The 6,547-nt window shown below is 47.3% G+C and overlaps 1 pseudogene; it reads left to right on the plus strand.

Moving 5' to 3' along the window:
* The first annotated feature begins 6,030 nt into the window (after window positions 1–6,030).
* LOC111539038 lies at window positions 6,031–6,130 on the plus strand (annotated as a pseudogene).
* The last annotated feature ends 417 nt before the right edge of the window (window positions 6,131–6,547 follow it).

Here is a 6,547-nt window from a genome sequence, read left to right on the forward strand (position 1 = left end):
CTGTAGCCACGATGCCAACAGTAGAGGGAAGCGACCTCTCCCTTGGTGTGGGTAAAGCTGAGAATTGGCAATATGTTTCTGGAGGATAGATTGGCAACAGTCAGAAAGTTTTAAAATTTGCAAACTGCTGGGTGTGGTGGCTCTTGTCTATAATCCCAACACTTTGGGAGGCTGATGTGTGGGTGGATTGCTTGAGCCCAGGAGTTTGAGACCAGCCTGGACAACATGGTGAGACCCTCATCTCTACAAAATAGTTAAAAATTAGCCAGGTGTGATGGTACGTGCTTGTGGTCCCAGCCACTAGGGAGGCTGAGGCTGGAGAGTCACTTGAGCCCAGGCCAGTTGAGGCTGCAGTGAGCTGTGATTGCACCACTGCACTCCAGCTTGGGGGACAGAGTGGGACCCTATCTCAAAAAAAAAAAAAAAAAAATATATATATATATATATATACACACACACACACATGCTCTGAACTAGCTCTGAGCTTCCATTTGTAGGATACTCAAGCGACAATGAAATGAGGACAATAAGGGAACGGCTAAGAAAGGAGCGGCTTAGACTCTGTCTGGGGTGGGGCCTGGGTTGGTCAAGGAGCTTTCTGTTAGCTACTGTAACAAATCATGAACATAGTGACTTAAAACAACACAAATTGATTATCTTCTTATTATCTTTCGTTTCTGGAGGTCAGAAGTCCAAAATGGTTCCACCTGGCTAAAGTCAAGGAGTCTGCAGGGCTGCATCCCTTCTGGAAGCTCTAGGGGACAATCTGTTTCTTCACCTTTTTCAGCTTCTAGAGGTCGCCTGCACTCCTCGGCTCATGGCCCCCTCCTCCACCCACAAAGCGCATCACTCCAGCCGCTGCCTCTGTCTCCACATCACCTTCTTCCCCAAGACTGACTCCTGTGTCCCTCTCATAAGGACCCTTGTGGTTACATCAACCCACCAGGTGAGCCCCAGGTCATCTCCCAATCTCAGCACCTTTGATTTAATCCCAAAACAACACAGTCACAGGTCCCAGAAAATTAGGATGCAGACATCTTTGGAGGGGCCATTGTTCAGCCTACCACAGAGGGCCTCTTTGATGGGTAAAATCTGAGTCAAAACCAAATAACTGAGAAAAAGTCACCCAGAGCACTCTGGGTAGGGGTGGGCAGCAAGTGCAAAGGGCCTGTGGTAGGAGCTGGTTTGGCAGTTGGAGTACAGACTGTGAGACAGACAGTGGCACCAGGGATGGGCCCAGGGCAGCTAGACCTTGTGGTCTGCAGTGAGGCATCATCTTTCCTTCTGCTCCGGCTGTGGTGAGTGTGATGAAAAACAAAATCAGAATCATGTAGAAGACAGAGATGGTGTGGGAGGAACAACAGATAGGACAGTCTTGGAGTCTCTCCAAGGAAATGACTTTGACTTCCGACCTGAGTGGTCAGGGGGGCAAGGATCGGGAGGCCCTGGTCCTGTAGGGCCTTGTAGCCTTCACAGAGGAAGTTGCATTTTTTGTGTGTGCATTGGGAAGAAGCAGTTGATGGGGTTTAAGCAGGGATGGGGCAGGAGTCGTGTGCAAGCTTTAAGGGAATCCCTGGCTGCTTTGCAGAGAGTGGCGGAGATTCAAGGATGAGCTGAAAGTCTCTATATTGAGAAGTTTTGCTCATCAAAATCAGAAAGGAAGGGGAAGAAAACAGTTTGGCAGTTCATCAACAAGTTTAACATACAGGGAGTCTCTCTGAACCTGTTCTGGTTCACGGTCTGCTTGATTGAAACAAACAAAAAAAAAGAATCAAGTTATATATACCATCACCATATGACCCAGCAATTCCACTCCTAGGTATACATCCAAGAGAACTGAAAACAGGCACTCAAATACCTGTCTGTGCCTGTTCATAGCAGCAGTATTCTTAACAGCAAAAAGCAAAACTACACATCACATCATACTCATTCATTTTTAACCATTTAAAAAACTATTTGGGAGACAACTCAAATACCCATCAATGGATGAGAAAACATGGTCTGTCCATACCATGGAATGTGATTCAGCCATAAAAAGAAATGAAATACTGGCTGGCCATGGTGGCTTACACCTCTAATCTCAGCACTTTGGGAGGCTGAAGCAGGAGGATCACTTGAGGTCAGGAGTTCAAGACCAGCCTGGCCAACATAGAGAGACCCCGTCTTAAAAAAAATTTTTTTAAAACACTGATACATACTACACCATGGATGGACCTTGAAAATATGATGCTGAGTGAGAGAAGTCAGGGCCAGGTACAATGGCTCACGCCTGTAATCCCAGCACTTTGGGAGGCTGAGGTGGGTGGATCACCTGAGATCAGGAGTTCGAGACTATCCTGACCAACATGGCGAAACCCCATCTCTACTAAAAATACAAAAAAATTAACCAGGCATGGTGGCAGGTGCCTGTAGTCCCAGCTACTCGGGTGGCTGAGGCAGGAGAATCACTTGAACCCAGGAGGCGGAGGCTGCAGTGAGCTGAGATCACACCACTACACTCCAGCCTGGGTGACAGAGCAAGACTCTGTCTCAAAAAAAAAAAAAAAAGAAAAGAAAAGTGAGAGAAGCCAGAAACAAAACGCCACACAGTGCAAGATTCCATTGATAGGAAATCTCCAGAGTAAGCATATCCATAGACAGAACACAGAGGGGCTCATGCCTCTTATCTCTGCACTTTGGGAGGCTGAGGCAGGAGGATTGTTCGAGGCCAGGGATTTGAGGCTGCAGTGAGCTATGATTGCACCACTACACTCCAGCCCAGATGACAGATCAAGACCCTGTCTAAAAAACAAAAGAAAAAGAGACAGAAAACAGATTGGTATTTGCCAGGGACTGGGGAGGGGGAAATAGGAGATGACTCCTAATGGGTGCAGGGGTTTCCTTTGGGGGTGAAGGAATGTTCTGGAACTAGATGGAGGAGGTGGTTGCATAACATTGTCCTAAATGCAACTGAACTGTACACTTCAAAATGGTTAAAATGGTGATTTTTTTTTAAATGATGAGTTCTATGTTATGGGTATTTTATCACAATTTTTAAAGGACGGATGAGATGGAGGGGTGCAGGGAGGGAGTGGGGAACGGTGGCGCCGCCTGCGGGTACCACACTCCATGCCCACTTCCCTTAGGTGATGCCAGCACCCAGCTAGGAGTGAGTCACCTCCCCACTCCCCCTTGTGGCTGCCTTGTGTTTTTTGTGGCGGCCTTGGAGAGAACTGGGGCGCCAAGACAGCCTGCATATGCTTGAGAGATGCTCTGGCTTCTGGGCCATGGACTCTCAATTTAGGTTCGGTAACATTTCACCAGGGCCCTTGCCAGCCCCTAATTCAGCATGGTGCCCGTGAGCACCCACAGAAACCTCCCCACGCTGGGAGGGGGCACTGCTCTACCTCCTGGGAACATTTTAGAAGCCCCCCAAATGGAAGACTGAACAATTGCTTCCTGTTTCTGCCTGCTTTGTAAATACTTTCCCATGTCTTACCACCGTGCCCGTAGTTTTTAACCATTCTATCCATTTGTATGTGTGACACTAAGGGCATTCACACTGCTGTGCAACCATTGCCGCCATTCATCTCCAGAAGGGTTTCATCTTCCCAAACTGAAACTTGGTCTCCATTTTCATCTGGCAAAACTACAACTCCATACCCATTAACAAATTTCCTGCTTAGAAAAAAGTGCAGTTTGCTATCAGCACTCATTTAATTTCACATAAACACACTCTTTGAGGCTGAAGCAAATGTGACTGATTTTCAATGTGAAAATAAAATATAAAAAGTGTTCTTGGTTGGGTGCAGTGGCTCACGCCTGTAATCCCAGCACTTTGGGAGCCTGAGACTGGTGGATAGATTGAGGTCAGGAGTTCAAGACCAGCCTGACCAATATGGTGAAACCCCGTCTCTACTCAATATACAAAAATTAGCCAGGTATGGTGGCAGGCACCTGTAATCCCAGCAACTCAGGAGGCTAAGGCAGGAGAATTGCTTGAACCTGGGAGGTAGAGGTTGCAGTGAGCCGAGACTGTGCCGCTGAACTCCAGCCTGCGTAGCAGAACGAAGTGCTAGGATTATAGGCGTGAGCCACTGTGCCTGGCCTACACTGGTGGACTTTTAGGGTTGTTTTTTAGAGTTGTTTCCTGATTTCGGCTGTGAGCATGGGCACACCATAATTCTTTCTTTTTCTTTTTTTTTTTTTTTTTTTGGAGACGGAGTCATGCTCTGTCTCTCAGACTGGAGTGCAGTGGTGTGATCTCAACTCACTGCAACCCCCGCCTCCCGGGTTCAAGCAATTCTCCTGCCTCAGCCTCCTGAGTAGCTGGGATTACAGGTGCCCGCCATCATGCCCAGCTAATTTTTGTATTTTTAGTAGAGACCAGGTTTCACCATGTTGGCAGGTTGTTCTCAAACTCCTGACCTTGTGATCAGCCCACCTTGGCCTTCCAAAGTTCTGGGATTACAGGTGTGAGCCACTGCACCCGGCTATAATTCTTTTCAATGTTACACACTTCAGCTAAGTCGCCAGGGTTGTCCCTCTGTGGCTGCATGAATCTTAGATTCCAGGAGCAAATCAGTACATCAGCCACTGAGGTTGGGCAAGTGAAAAAGGACAGCCCTGCCGGCTGGGTGCAGTAGCTCACACCTGTCATCCCAGCACTTTGGGAGGCCGAGACAGGAGGATCACTTGAGCCCGGGAGTTCCAGATCAACCCAGGCAACATAGCAAGACCCCATCTCTACAGTCCCTTATTTGTTAAATGAACAAATAAACTAACTGCACAGTTAAATGAACAAACTGCACAATTACTTTATAACAAAATTACCTTTGAGAAACATTATAATTTTGTAAACAGTGACAGCCAGGCCCTCTTGCAGCTTGTCATAGCTTCTGCCGTTCCACATCCAATTCCATCTTTCTCTCTGCATCCACCATAGCTAATAATTAGCAACACGAACTCAGTGCAAACGACAGATGAGGCAATCATTACAAACATTAGACGCCCTCCTGGAGGGCAAAGTCCCCACGTCCCCAGCTGAGATCCCAAGGGCTTCAAGAAGTGTTTTCCACATGGAAAGTGACTTTGTCAAGTGAAATAATCAATGAGGTCCTTATTGTGTGAGGGAACACAGAACAATTTTTAAGGTAAAACTGTCACCGGGCACGATGGCTCATACCTGTAATCCTAGCACTTTGGGAGGCCGAGTCGGGTGGATCACCTGAGGTTAGGAGTTCAAGACCAGCCTGACCAACAAGGAGAAGCCCCATCTCTTCTAAAACTACAAAATTAGTTGGGCATGGTGGTGGGCGCCTGTAATCCCAGCTACTCTGGAGGCTGAGGCAGGAGAATCACTTGAATCCGGAGGCAGAGGTTGCAGTGAGCCGAGATCATGCCATTGCACTCCAGCTTGGGCAACAAGAGTGAAACTCCATCCCAAAAAAAAAAAAAAAAAAACTATCATGAGATACTTTAAATCACCTAGCAGATAAATAGGCAAAGATCAGAGTGTGAGAAGCTCCTTGTGTTGTTAGGGTGTGGGGAAGCAGGCACTGCTGACTGCTGTTGGTAGAAGGGTAAATTTGTGTAACCTCTTTGGAGGGGAATTTGACAAAGCCTGTCTAAATTTAAAATGCATATGGCCTTTGACCCAGCAAGTTTGCTTTGAGAAGTTATATTTCAGATATATATGCACACAAAAGCAAAAATCTACGGATAAATATAGCCAGCCGGATGCAGTGGCTCACATCTATAATCCCAGCACTTTGGGAGGCTGAGGTGCGCCAATCACTTGAGCTCCGGAGTTTGAGACCAGCCAGGGCATCAGAGTGCTACTCCATCTCTACGAAAAATACAAAAATTTAGCCAGGCATGGTGGTGCATGCCTATAGTCCCATCTACTTGGAAGGCTAAGGCAGGAGGAGCACTTGAGCCCGGGAGGTCGAGGCTACAGTGAGCTGTGATCATGCCACAGCTCTCCAGCCTGGGCGACAGAGCAAGACTTTGTCTCAAAAAATAATAATAACAATAACAAATAAAATACTTGTGCTCACTTTGGCAGCACATATGCTAAAACTGGAATGATACAGAGTAGTTTAGCATGGCCCCTGTTTAAATTTTTAAAAAAGAAATAGCCTTGACTGAGTGATGTGGTTCATGCCTATTATCCCAGCACTTAGGGAAGCCGAGGCAGGCAGGCATTTGAGATCAGCCTGAGCAACATGGTGAGGCCCCGTCTCTACACAAAATACAAAAGTTAGCTGGGCGTGGTGGTGCGTGTCTGTGGTCCCAGCTACTTGGGAGAAAGAAGTGGAAAGAAGTGGGAGAATCACTTGAACCCAGGAGGCGGAGGTTACAGTGAGCCAAGATCACACCACTGCCCTCCACCTTGGGAGACAGAGTGAGACCCAATCTCAAAAAGAATAAAAAAGGAAAAGAAAAAGAATAGCTTTCGGCCGGGTGCGGTGGCTCAAGCCTGTAATCCCAGCACTTTGGGAGGCCGAGACGGGCAGATCACGAGGTCAGGAGATCGACACCATCCTGGCTAACATGGTGAAACCCC

The sequence above is a fragment of the Piliocolobus tephrosceles genome, chromosome 10, assembly GCF_002776525.5.
Source record: "Piliocolobus tephrosceles isolate RC106 chromosome 10, ASM277652v3, whole genome shotgun sequence".
Lineage (NCBI taxonomy): Eukaryota > Metazoa > Chordata > Mammalia > Primates > Cercopithecidae > Piliocolobus > Piliocolobus tephrosceles.